This window comes from Mirounga angustirostris, unplaced genomic scaffold (genome assembly GCF_029215605.1).
Source record: "Mirounga angustirostris isolate CCGP_5_RB_7025 unplaced genomic scaffold, mMirAng1.0.hap1 SCAF_12, whole genome shotgun sequence".
In the NCBI taxonomy this organism is placed as follows: Eukaryota; Metazoa; Chordata; class Mammalia; order Carnivora; family Phocidae; genus Mirounga; species Mirounga angustirostris.
Genome location: NW_026991720.1, coordinates 32,042,710 through 32,064,098, shown reverse-complemented (window position 1 = coordinate 32,064,098; position 21,389 = coordinate 32,042,710). Strand labels below are relative to the sequence as shown.

General features: G+C 38.3%; 1 pseudogene; it reads right to left on the bottom strand.

Moving 5' to 3' along the window:
- Nucleotides 1–1,427: 1,427 nt before the first annotated feature.
- Nucleotides 1,428–2,009, bottom strand: LOC123836124 (bublin coiled-coil protein-like; annotated as a pseudogene).
- Between the last annotated feature and the right edge of the window lie 19,380 nt (nucleotides 2,010–21,389).

Genomic DNA, 21,389 nt, shown 5'->3' with positions numbered 1-21,389 from the left:
CCCCTGATTTTAGGGGAATGCATAAGTCTTTCCCCATTAAATATGATGTTGCTTATAGGTTTTTCCTAGATGTCATTTATCAGGTTGACGTAGTTCCCCTAGGATTCCTAGTTTGCTGAGAGTATTTGTCATAAATGAGTATTGCTTTCTGCATCTATTGAGATGATTCTATGATTTCCTTCTGTATGTGGTAAATATGGTAAATTGTATTGATTGATTTCCCCCCTCCCAGAGATGTAATTGACATATAACATTTTGTAAGTTTAAGGTATACAACACAATGCTTTAGTATACATCTATTGCAGAAAGATTACCACAATAAGTGTAATTAACACATCCATCAGCTCATAGCGTTATAATTTTTGTGTGTGTGATAAGAACTTTGAGTATCTACTCTCAGCAACTTTGAGGTTTACAATGTGGTATTCGTAACTATAGTCACCATGCTATGCATCACATCTCCAGAATTTATTTATCTTACTGGAAGTTTGTACCTTTTAACCACCTTCACCCATTTCTCCCAGCCCCTAACTCCTGCTTCTGGCAACCAAAAATCTGTTCTGTTTATGTTTTTATGGAACCTGGACTGGATCACCCCATGGAAGAACCAAGTGGCGCTCGGAGGTCTTGGAGGATAGGAGGTTTATTTAATGCCAGCAGGCTCAGAGGAGAGTGGTCTCCAAAGGTCTGAGCCCTGAGTACAAACAAAGGGGGCAATTTATACACTTCTGCTTCCACATACTTGGCACTTTTGGCGCGTGTGCGAAGCAGAGCAGGGAGAAGAACCCGGAAGAGCCCCAGGGCAAAGACTGGGACTCTCTCATTGGCTCGGTCGGCCGTCTTAGGACACAGATTTTCCTTATTAATATGAGTTTGGTTTTTTTAGATTCCACATATACGTGAAATCACATAGTATTTTTCTTTCCCTGTCTGACTTACTTCCCCTAGCATAATGCCCTCAAGTTTTATCCACCTTATCACAGATAGCAGTATTTCCTTCTTTTTTATAACTTAATAATAGTCCATTGTACATATATGCCACATTTTCTTTACCCATTCATCCACTGATGAGCACTTAAGTCATTTCTATATCTTAGTTTTTGTTTTGTTGTTGTTTTTATTGTTGTTGGAGACCCATTTAATGTGGACGCTCCAGGCCTGGGTAGAGTGGGGAGTGCCCCACATTTGGGCAGGCAGGCAAGGTAGGTGGGTCTCAGGCCCATACCTGACCCCAGGAAGGGATGCCGGGTGGTTGGGGCTGGCCCAAGCATGCCAAGGGGAGTACCAGAAGGGTGGCCCAGGCAGGCAGACCCACCAGGGCACCTGTAGGCCAGCCCTTGAGAAGGTATCTAAGCCAGGTGGTGAGTCCCCAGGCCAGAGCCTTGCCCAGGGAAGCAGGGTTGGGGCTGGTTGGGGGCTCTCAGAGTCTAGGGATTGGCACTAGGGGCCTCCCCGAGCTGCTGCTGGAACACAAGGTGTGTCTACTGGTTGTACTCAAGCAGCTCCTGGAGGTGGGTGTGGACGTGGTCATTCTTCTCCTCCAGGTGTTCTAGACAGGAGTTGATCTAGTCCAACATGGAGTTGATGGCAGCATATTCTGCTTCCCTGAAGCTGACATCCCCACCTTCATTGCCTGCCTTCACTGGCATGCCCAAGTCCCCATTGGGGCCTGACACTGCAGCCTTCCGCACCACAAGGGCCTCCCAGTGATGGAACGTGAGACCCTGGTGCCCACAGCCAGTGTGGGGCAGAAGGTGGAGGTGATGGATTCATATCTTAGTTATTGTAAATAATGCTGCAATGAACATTGAGGTACAGATTCTTTTTGAGTTAGTGTTTTTATTTTCTTTGGCTTAATCACCAGAAGTGGGATTGCTGGTGTGTATGGTTATTCTATTTTGAATTTTTTGAAGGAACTCCTTTACATTTTCACCAAAGTACACAAGCATTCTCTTTTCTCTACATCCTTGCCAATGCTTGTTGTTTCTTGTCTTTTTGATAATAGCCATTCTAACTGGTGTGAGATGATACCTCACTGTGGTTTCAATTTACATTTCCTCGATGATGAGTGATGTTGAGTAGCTTCTCATGTACCTGTTGGCCATCTATATGTCTTCTTTAGAAAGAGTCTATTCAGATTTTCTGCCTATTTTTTAATGAGATTGTTTTAGTAAGTCCTGTGAATCCTTAAATATTTGGGATCTTAATTCCCTTATCAGATACATACTTTATAAATATTTTTTCCCATTCAACAGGTTACCTTTTCATTTTGTTAATGGTTATCTTTGCTGTGCAGAAGCTTTTTAGTTTAATGCAGTCCCACCTGTTTATTTTATTTAAAGATTTATTTATTTTAGAAAGAGAGAGCCTGCACATTCATGCATGAGCAGGGGAAGGGGCAGAGGGAGAGAGAGAAGCAGACTCCCCACTGAGCACAGAGACCGATGGGGGTCTTGACCTCACCACACTGAGATCTTGACCTCAGTCGAAATCAAGAGTTGGACGCCCAACTAATTGAGCCGCCCAGGCGCCGCGTATCTGTTTATTTTTGCTTTTGTTGCTTTTGGTGTCAAATCCAAAAATTTATCAAGACCAGTGCCAAGGAGCTTACAACCTGTTTTCTTCTAGGAGTTTTATGGTTTCATGTCTTACATTTAAGTGCTTAATCCATTTGAGTTAATTTTTGTATATGGTATAAGATAGTGGTCCAGTTTCATTCCTTTGCATGTGGCTGTCCAGTTTTCCTACACCATTTATTGAAGTCTATCCTTTTCCCATTGTATATTCTTGGCTCCTTTGTCATAAATTAATTGTCTGTGTATGGGTTTATTTCTGGGCTCTGCTCTGTTCCATTGTTCTGTGTGTCTGTTTCTATGACAATACCATACTGTTTTGATTACTGTACCTTTATAATATAGTTTGAAATTAGTGAACACGATGCTTCCAGCTTTGTTCTTCTTTCTCAAGATTGCTTTGGCTATTCAGTATCTTCTGTGGCTCCATACAAACTTTAGGGTTGTTTGTTCTAGTTCTGTAAAAAAACAAAACAAAACACAACAAAACCCACAAGATTTTTTAAAAGAATTACATTGAATCTGGATTGCTTTGGGTAGTATGGACATTTAAAAAAATATCAATTCCTTCAATCCATGAACATAGAAGTTCTTTCCATTCATTTGTGTCATCTTTAATTTCTTTCATCAATGTCTTATAACTACATACAACTATATGTAACTCTAACTCCATGTACATGTTTTTCATCTCCTTGATTAAATTTATTCCTAGATGTTTTATTCTCTTTAATGCAATTATAAAATAGATTGGTTTCATGATTGCTCTTTCAGATATTGTATTTGTGTATAAAAACACAACTGAGTTTTATATATTTATTTTATACCCTTCAACTTTACTGAATTTGCTGATAAGTTCTAACAGGTTTTTGGTGGAGTCTTTCAGGGTATTTTATATAGTACCATGTCATCTAAATAGTGACAGTTTTATTTCCTTTTCAATTTGGATGCTTTTTATTTCTTTTTTCTTGCCTGACTGCTCTGGCTATGACTTCTGATACTATGTTGAATAAAAGTGAAGAAAATGGGCACTTTGTTTTGTTTCTGATCTTAGAAGAAAAGGTTTTTACCACTGAGTATGACATTGGCTCTGGACTTGTCATTGATGGCCTTTGTTATGTTGAGGTATGTTCCCTCTATATCCAGATTATTGAGAGTTTTTATCATAAATGGATGTTGAATTTTGTCAAATGCTTTTCTGTATCTATTGAGATGATTATATGATTTTTGTCCTGGATTTTGTCAGTGTGGTCTATCATATTTATTTATTTATTTATTTATTTATTTATTTATTTATTTATTTATTTATTTTAAAGATTTTATTTATTTATTTGACAGAGAGATAGAGCCAGAGAGCACAAGTGGAGAGAATGGCAAAGGGAGAGGGAGAAGCAGACTCCCCACTCGAGCAGGGAGCCCGATGCAGGGCCCAATCCCAGGACCCTGGGATCATGACCTGAGTTGAAGGCAGACGCTTAACCATCTGAGCCACCCAGGTGCCCCTATCACATTTATTGATTTGCAGATGTTGAACCATCCTTGCATGTCTGGAATAAATTCCCCATGATCATGGTATATGATATTTTTAATGTATTGTTAAATTTGGTTTGCTGATACTTTGTTGAGGATTTTTGCATCTGTGTCCATCAGAGATACTGACCTGTACTTTCTTTCCTTGTGATATCCTTGTCTGGTTTTGGTATCATGGTAATGCTGACTGTGTAAAATGAGTTTGGAAGTGTCCACTGCTCTTCTGTTTTTTGGAAAAGTTTGAGGAGTGAGTGGTCTTAATTCTTTTTTGAATATTTGGTAGAATTCACCAGTGAAGCTCTCTGGTCCGAGACTCTCTGATCCTAGACTTTTGTAAGTAGGGAGTTTTAAAATGATTGATTCAATCTCCTTAGCAGTGATCTATCTGTTCAGATTTTCTTTTTTTTTCTTTTTTTTTTTTTTTAAGATTTTATTTATTTATTTGAGAGAGAGAGAATGAGAGAGAACACATGAGAGGGGATAGGGTCAGAGGGCAAAGCAGACTCCCTGCCAAGCAGGGAGCCCGATGCGGGACTCGATCCAGGGACTCCAGGATCATGACCTGAGCCGAAGGCAGTTGCTTAACCAACTGAGCCACCCAGGCGCCCTGTTCAGATTTTCTATTTTCTTTATGATTCATCTTGGGGGTGTGGTTCTAGGAATTTAATCATTTTTTCTTTGTTCAGTTTGTTGGCATATAATTGTTCATAGTGATCTCTTATGATCCTTTGTATTTCTGTGGTATTAGCTGTAATGTCTCCTCTTTCATTTCTAATTTTATTTGAGCCTTCTCCCCTTGTTTTTTCATAGTGAATCTAGCTGAAGTTTTGTCAATTTTGTTTATCTTTTTGTTTATCTTTTCAAAGAAGCAGCTCTTGGTTTAATCTTTTCTATTGTCTGTTTAGTCTCTCTTGCATTTATTTCTGCTCTTTGTTATTTCCTTCCTCCTATTAACTTTGGGCTTTGTTCTTTTTCTGAGTTTCTTGAGGTAGGCATTTATTGCTGTTAACTTACGTCTTAGAACCGCTGTTGCTGCTCCCATGTATTTTGGTGTGCTATATTTCTCTTCTTGTTTGCCTTAAGGTATTTTCTTTATTTTGCTTTTGATTTCTTCATTGACCCATTCTTGTTCAGTAGCATGTTGTTTAGTCTCCACATATTTGTGAATTTTTCCCATTTTCTCCTAGTAATTGGTTTCTAGCTTCATATCATTGTGGTCAGAAAAGATGCTTGATCATTTCTGTCGTCTTAAATTTGTTAAGACTTGTTTTGTGACCTAATATATGACTACCCTGGAGACTGTCCATGTGCACATTAGAAGAATATGTGTTCTGGTATGGGGTAGAATGTTCTTTATGTATTTCTTAAGTTCATCTCATTTAAAGTGTTGTTTAAAGCCAGTGTTTCTTTATTTTCTGTCTGGATGATCTTTCTAGGAATGTAAGTAGTATATTAAAGTCCCCTACTTTATTGCATTGCTCCTCTATTTCTCCCTTTAGGTCTGTTAATACTTACTTTGTATATTTAGGTGCTTCTATGTTGGGTGCATAATTGTTTACAAACGTTGTATCCTCTTGTTGGGTTGACCCATTTATCAATAGGTGATGCCCTTTTTTATTATTGGTCTTTGTTATAAAGTATTTTGCCGATATAAATATAGCTACCTCAGCTTTCTTTTGGCTTCCATTTTCATGGAATATCTTTTTCCATTCCTTCCCTTTCAGTCTATGTGTGGCCTTATGTCTAAATTGAGTTTCTTGTGGGCAGTATATAGATGGGTCTCCTTTTTTTTTTTTTTTAATCCATTCATTCTGTGTCTTTGGGGAATTTAGTCCATTTATATTTAAAGTAATTATTGATAGGTATGTACCTATTGCCATTTTGTTAATTGTTTTCCAGCTATTCTATAGTTCCTGTTTCTATTTTCTTCTCCTGTTCTTTTCCCTTGTGACTTAATGACTTTCTTTAGTGATATGCGTAGATTCATTTCTTACTATCTTTGCACATCTACTATAGGTTTTTGCTTGGTGATTACCATGAAACTTATGGTAAGTTGTCTCTGATGTCACATTTTATACCTTTTTATTTGTGTATCCCAAACTAAGTATTATATTTACAATTATTTTTATTACTTTTATCTTTTAACCTCATATTAGTTTTATAAGTGATAGGTGCACTACCCTTACTATATATTTTCCTTTACCAGTGAGATTCATACTTTTATGTGTGAATTCCTATTGTTAATTAGCATCCTTTTGTTTCAGCTTAAAGAAGACCCTTTCACATTCCTCATAAGGCTGGTATAATGGTGCTGGACTCCTTCACTTTTCTGAGGTGTTGTCTTATTCTTTTATTTGAAACATATTTCTCTGTTTCTTTATTTTGCTTTATTATCTGTATTGGTTTCCATGAGTTAGAGGAAACAGCCACATCTCCCAGTCTTGAAGAATTGGTCTTATGTATAAGATAAACCTTATTGTTCAACTCTCTGCCCTAGTTCTTAGTTGACTCTCAAACCTTTGTGATTGTACAAGCAGCCTATTTAATTTTTAGTAGCCCCTAGTAGTTGAAGGTATACTAAGACCAGTCAGTGTCCCAAAGGAGGGGGATTTCAGTCAGCACCTATATTTAGGCTGACTAGAAGCCAGACCTTCAGTCAACAGCTGTTAAAGTATGCAAATGTATACAGTCCTGTAGGACCACAAACATAAGCCCTGCTGGTTCTGAGAGCCAGGTGATCAGTAGTCGTCTCCTGGGAAGCAGTTTCTAAAAATGAGGCTTCAAAGAAGTGTACAAGCAACTTTCCATGAGGAACTGATGAATTGGAGAGAGGCAGAGGAAGGCAAAGATGGTGTCCCCTGATCTGCATTCCCTGAGAGCACCTATGTAGGCTCTAGGTGTGTGCCAATCTTGAAACCATCCCCTAAGGCCAAAGCTCTAGGACTAGCAAGTAGACTTCTCAGAAAGATTGGGGATGTGTTTCACTCTGCTCTCCATGCTGTGCCTTGGGAATAGTAGCCTGCCAAGAACTGTCTCTTCAACTGTTACAGTCCTGAGAAACCAGGAATACCAGACCCCTGGCCACCAGAGCCTGGTGATCAAGGAGTATCTCCTGGACTGCAGGCACAAACACCAGATGCAAAATTGGTGTTCTGGAGTGCAATGGAATGAGAATGTGGAGATAGCACCCACCCTCCAAGGTGTCAGGAAAGGTTTTACTGTCAGCCCATGGGCGTGTTTTCAGATAGAAGCCTGCCCATAAGACTGAAGCTGTGATGGATAAATTAAACATCTCCTGGGTCTGTTTCTTCTTGCTGTGTCCTGGGGTGGTAGCTGTTTAAGAACCCTTTCTCCATTCAGTTACAGTCCTGTTGGACCCATAAGCATAAGCTGCACTGGGTCCCTAGGGCCGGGCAATGTAAAGTTCTTCCTTGGCAGCAGCTATAAAAATCAGGGCACCAAAAAAGGGTATAAGCTCCTTTCTGTAAGATCCCAGCAAGCTGGAGCTAGGCGGAAGAGACCACAGAGATTGCATCCACCAACCTCCTTTGTTCCCTTCAGTCCTCAGGGAGAAGCTCTGGGTTTTGAGTTCCTTTTCAACTTTGGTTCACTCTGCCAGGGGTGGAGTTTATGGTGAGATTGTGCCTCAGACTTTTAATACCTTCTCTGATGTTTGCTCAGTGTGGAAGGGTTTGTTTTCTCTCTTTTTTGCTCAATGTGAAAGGGTTGCACCACCAGTTTGTTTTTCTCTTTTCTTCCTTTCCCTTTCTTTTCCTTTTCCTTTCTTTCAGAAATTGTTCCATATATAGCTGTAGACTCAGTGTGTCCATGTAAGGAGGTGAGTTCAGGATCTTCCTATATCACCACCTTGAACCAGACTCCCATACTCTTTTGATTATTTTAACTTTGTAATATAGTTTGAAATCAGTATGATGCCTCAGCTTTTTTTCTTTCTTAGGATTGCTTTGGCTATTCAGAGTCTTTCTGTGGTACCATGCAAATTTTAGGATTTTTTTTTTATATTTCTGTAAAACATGCCACTGGAATCTTGTTAGGGATTGTACTGAATCTGTAGATGACTTTGGATAATATAGACATTGCAACAATAATTCTTCCAATCCATGAACCACAGGATATATTTCCATTTATTTGGATCTTCAATTTCTTTTTTTAAATTTTATTTTATTATGTTAATCACCATACATTACATCATTAGTTTTTTTTAAATTTTTTATTGTTATGTTAATCCCCATACATTACATCATTAGTTTTTGATGTAGTGTTCCATGATTCATTGTTTGCGTATAACAGCCAGTGCTCCATGCAGAACGTGCCCTCTTTAATACCCATCACCAGGCTAACCCATCCTCCCACTCCCCTCCCCTCTAGAACCCTCAGTTTGTTTCTCAGAGTCCATAGTCTCTCATGGTTCGTCTCCCCCTCTAATTTCCCCCCCTTCATTTTACCCTTCCTACTATCTTCTTCTTTTTTTTTTAACATATAATGTATTATTTGTTTCAGAGGTACAGGTCTGTGATTCATGTCTTCAGTTTCTTTCCTCAATGTCTGATGGTTATCAGTGTACAGATCTTTTACCTTTTTGGTTAAATTTATCCCTAAATATGTTATGGTTTTTAATGCTATTGTTATGGGATTATTTCTTTTTCAGATAATTTGTTGTTAGTGTATAGAAATGCTACTGATCTGTACCCCTGAAACAAATAATACATTATATGCTAATTAAAAAAAAAAAAGAAATGCTACTGATTTGTGCATGTTGATTTTGTATTCTGTAACTTTACTGAATTCACTGATTAGATCTAACAGTTTTGGTTGAGTCATTAGGATTTTCTATAAGTCTTCTGTAAAGGGACAATTTTGCTTTTTCCTTTTTGATATTGATGCCTTTTATATATATATATATATATATATTTTTTTTTTTTTTTTTTTTTGCCTGATTGCTCTGGCTAGAACTTCCAGTACTGTGTTGAATAGGAGTAGTGAGAGTGGGCATTCTTTTCTTATTCCTGGTCTTAGAGGAAAAGTTTTTAACCTTTCAGAATTGAGTATGATGTTAGCTGTGGACTTGTCATATATGGCTTTTATTATGCTGAGATACATTCCTTCCTTCTATACTCAGTTTGTTAAGAGTTTTTAAAAAGAATGGATGCTGAATTTTGTCAGATGCTTTTTCTGCATCTATTGAGGTGATCATATAATTAATATGATATATCACATTTATTGATTTGCATATGTTATACCATCCTTGTATTCCAGGAATGAATCCCACTTGATCATGGTATATGATTCTTTTAATGTGCTGATTGATTTTTGAAAGTTTATCAAGCCTTATATTCCTGGTACAAACCTCACTTGGATATAATGCATCTTTTTCATATATTGCTGGGTTCTATTTCCTAGTATTAAAGATTTTTGCATCTCTTTGCACAAGGATTCTTGGTCTATATGGGTTTTTTTGTTTTCTTATAATGTGTTTGGTTCCTGATTTTTTTTAATGTTATTTGATTTTTTTTATTATGTTAATCACTATACATTACATCATTAGTTTTTTTAAATTTTTTTTATTTTTATTTTTATTCTTATGTTAATCCCCATACATTACATCATTAGTTCTAGATGAAGTGTTCCATGATTCATTGTTTGTGCATAACACCCAGTGCTCCATGCAGAATGTGCCCTCTTTAATACCCATCACCAGGCTAACCCATCCTCCCACCCCCCTCTCCTCTAGAATCCTCAATTTGTTTTTCAGAGTCCATAGTCTCTCATGGTTCGTCTCCCTCTCCAATTCCCCCCCCTTCATTCTTCCCCTCCTGCTATCTTCTTTTTTTTTTTTTAACATATAATGTATTATTTGCTTCAGAGGTACAGATCTGTGATTCAACAGTCTTGCACAATTCATAGTGCTCACCATAGCACATACCCTCCCCAGTGTCTATCACCCAGCCACCCCATCCCTCCCACCCCACCCCCCACTCCAGCAACCCTCAGTTTGTTTCCTGAGATTAAGAATTCCTCATATCAGTGAGGTCATATGATACATGTCTTTCTCTGATTGACTTATTTCGCTCAGCATAATACCCTCCAGTTTCATCCATGTCATTGCAAATGGCAAGATTTCATTCTTTTTGATGGCTGCATAATATTCCATTGTATATATATACACCACATCTTCTTTATCCATTCATCTGTCGATGGACATCTTGGCTCTTTCCACAGTTTGGCTATTGTGGACATTGCTGCTATAAACATCAGGGTGCACGTACCCCTTTAGATCCCTACATTTGTATCTTTGGGGTAAATACCCAGTAGTGCAATTGCTGGATTGTATGGTAGCTCTACTTTCAACTTTTTGAAGAACCTCCATACTGTTTTCCAGAGTGGCTGCACCAGCTTGCATTCCCACCAGCAGTGTAGGAGGGTTCCCCTTTCTCCGCATCCCCGCCAACATCTGTCATTTCCTGACTTGTTAATTTTAGCCATTCTGACTGGTGTCAGGTGATATCTCATTGAGGTTTTGATTTGGATTTCCCTGATGCCGAGCGATGTTGAGCACTTTTTCATGTGTCTGTTGGCCATTTGGATGTCTTTTTTGGAAAAATGTCTGTTCATGTCTTCTGCCCATTTCTTGATTGGATCATTTGTTCTTTGGGTGTTGAGTTTGATGAGTTCTTTGTAGATTTTGGACACTAGCCCTTTATCTGATATGTCATTTGCAAATATCTTCTCCCATTCTGTCGGTTGTCTTTTGGTTTTGTTGACTGTTTCTTTTGCTGTGCAAAAGCTTTTTATCTTGATGAGGTCCCAATAGTTCATTTTTGCCCTTGCTTACCTTGCCTTTGGCGATGTTTCTAGGAAGAAGTTGCTGCGGCTGAGGTAGAAGAGGTTGCTGCCTGTGTTCTCCTTTAGGATGTTGATGGACTCCTGTCTCACATTGAGGTCTTTCAACCATTTGGAGTCTATTTTTGTGTGTGGTGTAAGGAAATGGTCCAGTTTCATTCTTCTGCATGTGACCGATTTTCCCAACACCATTTGTTGAAGAGACTGTCTTTTTTCCATTGGACATTCTTTCCTGCTTTGTCAAAGATGAGTTGACCATAGAGTTGAGGGTCCATTTCTGGGCTCTCTATTCTGTTCCATTGATCTATGTGTCTGTTTTTGTGCCAGTACCATACTGTCTTGATGATGACAACTTTGTAATAGAGCTTGAAGTCCGGAATTGTGATGCTGCCAGCTTTGCTTTTCTTTTTCAACATTCCTCTGGCTATGCGGGGTCTTTTCTGGTTCCATACAAATTTTAGGATGATTTGTTCCATTTCTTTGAAAAAAGTGGATGGTATTTTGATGGGGATTGCATTGAATGTGTAGATTGCTCTAGGTAGCATTGACATCTTCACAAAATTTGTTCTTCCAGTCCATGAGCATGGAATGTTTTTCCATTTCTTTGTGTCTTCCTCAATTTCTTTCATGAGTATTTTATAGTTTTCTGAGTACAGATCCTTTGCCTCTTTGGTTAGATTGATTCCTAGGTATCTTATGGTTTTGGGTATAGTTGAAATTAAGGAGAATTGTTAGGAGTTAATTTCTCTTTCTTCTGTCTTGTTGTTGGTGTATAGGAATGCCACTGATTTCTGTGCATTGATTTTATATCCTGCCACTTTACTGAATTCCTGTATGAGTTCTAGAAGTTTTGGGGTGGAGTCTTTGGGGTTTTCCGTATAAAGTATCATATCATCTGCAAACAGAGTTTGATTTCTTCTTTGCCGATTTGGATGCCTTTTATTTCTTTTTGTTGTCTGATTTCTGTGGCTAGGACTTCTAATACTATGTTGAATAGTAGTGGTGATAGTGGACATCCCTGCCATGTTCTTGACCTTAGAGGGAAAGCTCTCAGTTTTTCCCCATTGAGAATGATTTTCACTGTGGGTTTTTCATAGATGGCTTTTATGATATTGAGGTATGTGCCCTCTATGCCTATACTCTGAAGAGTTTTGATCAAGAAAAGATGCTGTACTTTGTCAAATCTTTTTCTGCATCTATTTTTTTTTAAAGATTTTATTTATTTATTTGAGAGAGATGAGAGAGAGAGAGCACATGAGAGGGGGGAGGGTCAGAGGGAGAAGCAGACCCCCTGCTGAGCAAGGAGCCTGATATGGGACTCGATCCCGGGACCCCAGGATCATGACCTGAGCCGAAGGCCGTCGCTTAACCAACTGAGCCACCCAGGCGCCCCTTTTTCTGCGAGGATCATATGGTTCTTGTTCTTTCTTTTATTCTTTATTATTCTTTTCTTTTATTCTTTATTATACCATATGGTTCTTTCTTTTATTAATGTATTGTATCACATTGATTGATTTGCAGATGTTGAACCAACCTTGCAGCCCAGGGATAAATCCCACTTTGTTTTGGTGAATAATCCTTTTAATGTATTGTTGGATCCTATTGGCTAGTATTTTGGTGAGAATTTTTGCATCTGTGTTCATCAAGGATATTGGTCTGTAATTCTCCTTTTTGATGGGGTCTTTGGTTTGGGGATCAAGGTAATGGTGGGCTCATAAAACGAGTTTGGAAGTTTTCCTTCGATTTCAATTTTTTGAAACAGTTTCAGAAGAATAGGTATTAGTTCTTCTTTAAATGTTTGGTAGAATTCCCCTGGGAAGACATCTGGCCCTGGGCTTTATTTGTTGGGAGATTTTTGATTACTGCTTCAATTTCCTTAGTGGTTATAGGTCTGTTCAGGTTTTCTATTTCTTCCTGGTTGAGTTTGGGTAGTTGATACATCTCTAGGAATGCATCCATTTCTTCCAGATTATCTAATTTGCAGGCATATAGTTGCTCATAATATGGTCTTATAATTGTATTTCTTTGGTGTTGGTTGTGATCTCTTCTCTTTCATTCATGATTTTGTTGATTTAGGTCATTTCTCTTTTCTTTTTCGTAAGTCTGGCCACAGGTTTATCGATCTTGTTAATTCTTTCAAAGAACCAGCTTATTGTTTCATTGATCTGTTCTACTGTTCTTTTGGTTTCTATTTCATTGATTTCTTCTCTGATCTTTATTATTTCTCTTCTCCTGCTGGGTTTAGGCTTTATTTGCTGTTCTCTGTCCAGCTCCTTTAGGTGTAGGGTTAGGTTGTGTATTTGAGACCTTTCTTGTTTCTTGAGAAAGGCTTGTATTGCTATATACTTTCCTTTTAGGACTGCCTTTGCTGTATCCCAAAGATTTTGAAGAGTTGTGTTTTCATTTTCATTTGTTTCCATGAATTTTTTTAATTCTTTAATTTCCTGGTTGACCCATTCATTATTTAGTAGGATGCTCTTTAGCCTCCATGTATTTGAGTTCTTTCTGACTTTCTTCTTGTGATTGAGTTCTAGTTTCAAAGCATTGTGGTCTGAAAATAGGCAGGGAATGATCCCACTCTTTTGGTACTGGTTGAGACCTGATTTGTGACCTAGGATGTGATCTATTCTGGAGAATGTTCCATGGGGACTAGAGAAGAACATGTATTCTGTTGCTTTGGGATGGAATGTTCTGAATATATCTGTGAAGCCCATTTGGTCCAGTGTGTCATTTAAAGTCTTTATTTCCTTGTTGATCTTTTGCTTAGATGATCTGTCCATTTCAGCGAGATGGGTGTTAAAGTCCCCCACTATTACTGTATTGTTGTCAATGTGTTTCTTTGCTTTTGTTATTAATTGCCTTATATAATTGGTTGCTCCCATGTTAAGGGCATAGATATTTACAATTCTTAGATCTTCTTGTTGGATAGACCCTTTAAGTAGGATATAGTGTCCTTCCTCATCTCTTATTACAGTCTTTGGTTTAAAATCTAATTTGTCTGATATGAGGATTGCCACCCCAGCTTTCTTTTGGCGTCCAGTAGCATGGTAAATGGTTTTCCACCCCTTCACTTTCAATTCGGGGGTGTCTTTGGGTCTAAAATGAGTCTCTTGCAGACAGCATATCGATGGGTCTTGTTTTTTAATCCAGTCTGATAGGCTGTGTCTTTTGATTGGGGCATTTAGCCCATTTACATTCAGGGTAACTATTGAAAGATAGGAATTTAGTGCCATTGTATTGCCTGTAAGGTGACTGTTACCATATATTGTCTCTGTTCCTTTCTGGTCTATGTTGCTTTTAGGCTCTCTCTTTGCTTAGAGGACCCCTTTCAAGATTTCTTGTAGGGCTGGTTTTGTGTTTGCAAATTCCTTTAGTTTTTGTTTGTCCTGGAAGCTTTTTATCTCTCCTTCTATTTTCAATGACAGCCTAGCTGGATATAGTATTCTTGGCTGCATATTTTTCTCATTTAGTGCTCTGAATATATCCTGCCAGTCCTTTCTGGCCTGCCAGGTCTCCGTGGATAGGTCTGTTGCCAGTCTAATGTTTCTACCATTGTAGGTTACATATCTCTTCTCCCGAGCTTCTTTCAGGATTATCTCTTTGTCTCTGAGACTTGTAAGTTTTACTATTAGATGTCGGGGTGTTGACCTATTTTTACTGATTTTGAGAGGGGTTCTCTGTGCCTCCTGGATTTTGATGCCTGTTTCCTTCCCCAAATTAGGGAAGTTCTCTGCTATAATTTGCTCCAATACACCTTCTGCCTCTCTCTCTCTTTCTTCTTCTTCTGGGATCCCAATTATACTAATGTTGTTTCGTCTTATGGTATTGCTTATCTCTCGAATTCTGCCCTTGTGATCCAATAGTTGTTTATCTCTCTTTTTCTCAGCTTCTTTATTTTCCATCATTTGGTCTTCTATATCGCTGATTCTCTCTTATGCCTCATTTATCCTAGCAGTTAGAGCTCCCATTTTTTATTGTAACCTCATTAATAGCCTTTTTGATTTCAACTTGGTTAGATTTTAGTTCTTTTATTTCTCCAGAAAGGGTTTCTCTAATAACTTCCATGCTTTTTTCAAGCCCAGCTAGTATCTTTAAAATCATCATTCTGAACTCTAGATCCAACATCGTACTAATGTCCGTATTGAGTAGGTCCCTGGCAGTCAGTACTGCCTCTTGTTCTTTTTGTTGAGGTGATTTTTTCCGTCTTGTCATTTTGTCCATAGGAGAATAGATGAATGAAAGAACAAAATGCTAACAAGGTATCAATATCCCCAGAAAATATACACTAAACAAATCAGAAAAGACCTAAAACCAGGGGAAAAGAAAGGGAAAGAAAGAAAAAAGAAAAAGAAAAAGAAAAAAGATAAAGATAAAAACAGAACAAAACAAAAAAACAGAATATGATCAAATATGATCAGGCTGGTGCATAGATTGGCTCCACAGAATAGATTTGGGGTGTATGTTGGTCTGTTAGAAGAAGGTGCCTCCCAAAATTTTAAAGAAAGAAAAACTTATATATGTACAAAAATAAGGGTTAATACGATGAAGGGATGGAATATGACTGTAAAGATGAAAATTATAAAAGATTTTATAAAAGGAATTGATAAGAAGTTGGTTGAAAAAAGAGAAGAGGATTTAAAAAAAAAAGAAAAAAAAAGGGAGAGGATGTGATCAGGCAGGAGACTAGAACAAAGCCATACACTAGAGATTTAGGGTATATTTTGATCTGTTAGAATAAACTGTATCTCAAAATTTTAAAGAGAGCAACTTATATATATATATATGCCAAAGATAAGGGTAACTACTATGAAGGGATAGAATATGACTCTAAAAATGAAAAATAAAAATATTTTTTAAAAAAGTGATTGATAAGATGTTGGTTGAGAAAGGGAAAAAGAAAAATTCAAAATAAAAAAAAGTTAAAAAAAAATTAACTTTGAAAGACTAAAGAATCATGGTAAAAAAGCCATGAATTCTATGTGCATTATTCCCCTAGCCCTAGAGTTCTGCCGTTCTCATTGATTGGTAAACTTGGTCTTGGCTGGCTGTTCTCACTGATCTTCTGGGGGAGGGGCCTGTTGCCGTGGTTTCCAAATGTCTTTGCCTGAGGCGGAATTGCCCTGCCCTTGCCTGGTCCGGGCTAAGTTATCTGCCCGGGTTTGCTCTCCAGAGCTTTTGTTCCCTGCAAGCTTTCCATACAGCTTTGGAGGCCGAGAGTGAAAATAGCGGCCTCCTAATCTTGGCCCCAGAGGAGCCGAGAACTCGGGGCCACACTCCTCAGTGCGGGGACTGAGGAAAGTGTGACTGAGGAAAGTGACTCCAGAGAAAAGCAGTCAGTCACTCCCGTCTCCCTGGTCTCCGGCCGCACTCCATGCTCACCCGGCCTGTGACCGAGCATTTCTATCTCTGGGACCCAACCCCATGTGGAGTCTCCAAACCCAGCAGATCCCTGGATGTGCTCCCACGCCTCTCCTCCCAGGGGAGGAAGGGGAGTCTCCCGGATCTGCTGCTTGTTGGGTCCCTGCTGGGACAGCAGTGGCCTGACTGTGCTGCGGATCACGGTTTATGGCAACCCCGAGCTGAGAGCCTGCGCCTCGGCTCCATCTCTGCAGCCAGCTTCTCTGCTCCAATACCTGGGAGCTCTGCCACACTCAGGCACCCCTGGTCTTTCTGTGACCCCGAGGGTCCTGAGAACACACTGTCCCGCGAGGGTTCCACCCCCAGCTTAGCCACTGGAGCAACATCCCTCAGCAGAGCAGACTCTAAAAGTTCCGATTTTGTGCTCTGCTGCTCTATCACTTGCCAGAAGCGGCTGACGGAGGCCCCCTCCCCGCCATCTATCCTCCCGAATATCGCTTCGGATTCACTTCTCCACACGTCCTACCTTCCAGAAAGTGGTCACTTTTCTGTTCAGAGAGTTGTTGCTATTCTTTTCTTTGATCTCCTGTTGAGTTTGTAGGTGTTCAGAATGGTTTGATCCCTATCCAGCTGAATTCCTGAGACCAGACGAAATGCAGGTCTCCTACTCCTCCGCTATCTTGTTCCACCTTCTGGTTCCTGTTTTTGATTAATTGGTTATTTTTTTAAGAAATATTTTATTTATTTATGTGACAGGGAGAGATAGCACAAGCAGGCAGAGCGGCAGGCAGAGGGAGAGGGAGAAGCAGGCTCCCTGCTGAGCAGGGAGCCCGATGCGGGGCTTGATCCCAGGACCCTGGGATCATGACCCAAGCTGAAGGCAGACGCTTAACCGACTGAGCCACCCAGGCACCCCTAATTGGTTATTTTTATTCCAATTTTATCTCCACTTTCGACTTGCTAGTTATACTTTTTAGTTTTTAATTTTATTTTTTCTAGTTGGCAGTGTGCATATTTAACTTACTACCTTGTACCTTCGAATAATATTTTAATACTTCAGGGATAATGTAAGAACCTTAGCACAGTTACTTCCATTTCTTTCCTTCTGTCCCATCCCTGTGCTTTGTCATATATTTACTTCATTTATGTTATACACTCCATTCATTGATTGCTACCTTTTTCCCTTTGAACAATTATCTTTTAGATAATTTAAAAATAAAAATTTTATTTCCCACATATGTATCATTTCTAGCATTGCTCATTTTGGGGGGTAAGGTACATTTTGATCAGGAATCATCATTCATTTGAAAAACTTCCTTTGGTATTTCTTGAAGTGGAGAGCTGATGACAGCAAGCTTTTTTTGCATCTAAAAATACTTTTTCTTCAGTTTTACCATAAAATTTAGTGTATGTCAAAGGCTTAGATTGAAAAAGTAATGTAAGCTATCCCAATACTTTTTTATATTGATTACTTTTTGAAATAATAATGTTTTGGATGTAGTGGCTAAATAAACATTGTTATAATTTCACCTTTTAAAGTGTGGCTACTAGAAAGCTTAAAAATATGTATGTGGTTCACATTTTTGGCTAATATTACATTTTGGGGGGGGGCAGCACCGATGTCTCTAAACAGTCTTTTAAAAATATAAATGCCTGATGAGTGACAACAGCCAGCCAAGACCAAGTTTACCGATCAATGAGAACGGCAGAACTCCAGTGCTAGGGAAATACTGCACATAGAATCCATGGCTTTTTTATCATGATTCTTTAGTCTTTCAAAGTTAAGTTTTTTTTAACTGTCTTTTTTTCTTTTTTTTTTTGAATTTTTCTTTTTCCCTTTTTCAAAAAACATCTTATCAATCTGTTTTTTAAAAAAACATTTTTATTTTTCATTTTTAGAGTCATATTCTATCCCTTCATAGTAGTTACCCGTATTTTTGGCATATATATATGTTGTTCTCTCTTTAAAATTTTGAAGACAATTTCTTCTAACAGATTAAAATATACCCTAAATCTCTAGTATATGGTTTTTTCTACTCCCCTGCCTGATCACATTCTCTCCCTTTTTTTTTTCCTTTTTTTAAATCCTCTTCTTTCTTTTTTCAAACAACTTCTTATCAATTCCTCTTATAAAATTTTTTATAATTTCCACCTTTACAGTCATATTCCATCCCTTCATCATATCAACCCTTATTTTTGTACATATATAAGTTTTTCTTTCTTTAAAATTTCGGGAGGCACTTTCTTCTAAAAGACCAAAATACACCCCAAATCTAGTGTGTGGCACTGATCTATATACCAGCCTGATCATATTTGATCACATTCTGGTTTTTGTTGTTGTTGTTGTTTTGTTTGTTTTTCTTTGTTTTTATCTTTTTCTTTTTCTTTTTTTTCTCTTTTTCTCTCTTTCCGTTTCTTTTTCCACTGCTTCAGGTCTTTTCTGATTTGTTTAGAGTATATTTTCTGGGGACGTTGTTACTCTGCTAGGATTTTGTTCTCTCAATCTATTCTCCTCTGCACAAAATGACAAGATGGAAAAAATCACCTCAACAAAAAGAACAAGAGGTAGTACCGACTGCCAGGGACCTACTCAATACGGACATTAGTACGATGTTGGATCTAGAGTTCAGAATCATCACTTTAAAGATACTAGCTGGGCTTGAAAAAATATGGAAGTTATTAGAGAAACCCTTTCTGGAGAAGTAAAAGAACTAAAATTTAACCAAGTAGAAATCAAAAAGGCTATTAATGAGGTGCAATCAAAAATGGGGGTGCTAACTGCTAGGATAAATGAGGCAGAAGAGAGAATCAGTAATATGGAAGACCAAATGATGGAAAATAAAGAAGCTGAGAAAAAGAGAGATAAACAACTACTGGATCACGAGAGATAAGCGATACCATAAGACGAAACATTAGAATAATTGGGATCCCAGAAGAAGAAGAAAGAGAGAGAGGGGCAGAAGGTGTATTGGAGCAAATTATAGCAGAGAACTTCCCTAATTTGGGGAAGGAAACAGGCATCAAAATCCAGGAGGCACAGAGAACCCCTCTCAAAATCAATAAAAATAGGTCAACACCCCGACATCTAATAGTAAAACTTAGGAGTCTCAGAGACAAAGAGATAATCCTGAAAGCAGCTCAGGAGAAGAGATATGTAACCTACAATGGTAGAAACATTAGACTGGCAACAGACCTATCCACGGAGACCTGGCAGGCCAGAAAGGACTGGCAGGATATATTCAGAGCACTAAATGAGAAAAATATGCAGCCAAGAATACTCTATCCAGCTAGGCTGTCATTGAAAATAGAAGGAGAGATAAAAAGCTTCCAGGACAAACAAAAACTAAAGGAATTTGCAAACACAAAACCAGCCCTACAAGAAATCTTGAAAGGGGTCCTCTAAGCAAAGAGAGAGCCTAAAAGCAACATAGACCAGAAAGGAACAGAGACAATATATGGTAACAGTCACCTTACAGGCAATACAATGGCACTAAATTCCTATCTTTCAATAGTTACCCTGAATGTAAATGGGCTAAATGCCCCAATCAAAAGACACAGCCTATCAGACTGGATTAAAAAACAAGACCCATCGATATGCTGTCTGCAAGAGACTCATTTTAGACCCAAAGACACCCCCGAATTGAAAGTGAAGGGGTGGAAAACCATTTACCATGCTACTGGACGCCAAAAGAAAGCTGGGGTGGCAATCCTTATATCAGACAAATTAGATTTTAAACCAAAGACTGTAATAAGAGATGAGGAAGGACATTATATCCTACTTAAAGGGTCTATCCAACAAGAAGATCTAAGAATTGTAAATATCTATGCCCCTAACATGGGAGTAGCCAATTATACAAGCCAATTAATAACAAAAGCAAAGAAACACATTGACAACAATACAATAATAGTGGGGGACTTTAACTCCTCCCTCACTGAAATGGACAGATCGTCTAAGCAAAAGATCAACAAGGAAATAAAGACTTTAAATGACACACTGGACCAAATGGACTTCACAGATATATTTAGAACATTCCATCCCAAAGCAACGGAATACACATTCTTCTCTAGTCCCCATGGAACATTCTCCAGAATAGATCACATCCTAGGTCATCAATCAGGTCCCAACTGGTACCAAAAGATTGGGATCATTCCCTGCCTATTTTCAGACCACAATGCTTTGAAACTAGAACTCAATCACAAGAGGAAAGTCAGAAAGAACTCAAATACATGGAGGCTAAAGAGCATCCTACTGAAGATGAATGGGTCAACCAGGAAATTAAAGAAGAATTAAAAAATACATGGAAACCAATGAAAATGAAAACACAACTCTTCAAAATCTTTGGGATGCAGCAAAGGCAGTCCTAAGAGGAAAGTATATAGCAATAGAAGCCTTTCTCAAGAAACAAGAAAGGTCTCAAGTACACTACCTAACCCTACACCTAAAGGAGCTGGAGAAAGAACAGCAAAGAAAGCCTAAACCCAGCAGGAGAAGAGAAATAATAAAGATCAGAGCAGAAATCAATGAAATAGAAACTAAAAGAACAGTAGAACAGATCAATGAAACTAGGAGCTGGTTCTTTGAAAGAATTAACAAGATTGATAAACCCCTGGCCAGACTTATCAAAAAGAGAAGAGAAATGACCCAAATCAACAAAATCATGAATGAAAGAGGAGAGATCACAACCAACACCAAAGAAATACAAACAATTATAAGAACATATTATTCTATTATAAATTCAATAACCTGGAAGAAATGGATGCATTCCTAGAGATGTTTCAACTACCAAAACTGAACCAGGAAGAAATAGAAAACCTGAGCAGACCTATAACCACTAAGGAAGTTGAAGCAATCATCAAAAATCTCCCAGAAAACAAAAGCCCAGGGCCAGATGGCTTCCCAGGGGAATTCTACCAAACATTTCAAGAAGAATTAATACCTATTCTTCTGAAACTGTTCCAAAAAATAGAAATGGAAGGAAAACTTCCAAACTCATTTTATGAGGCCAGCATTACCTTGATCCCAAAACCAGACAAGGACCCCATCAAAAAGAATTACAGACCAATATCTCT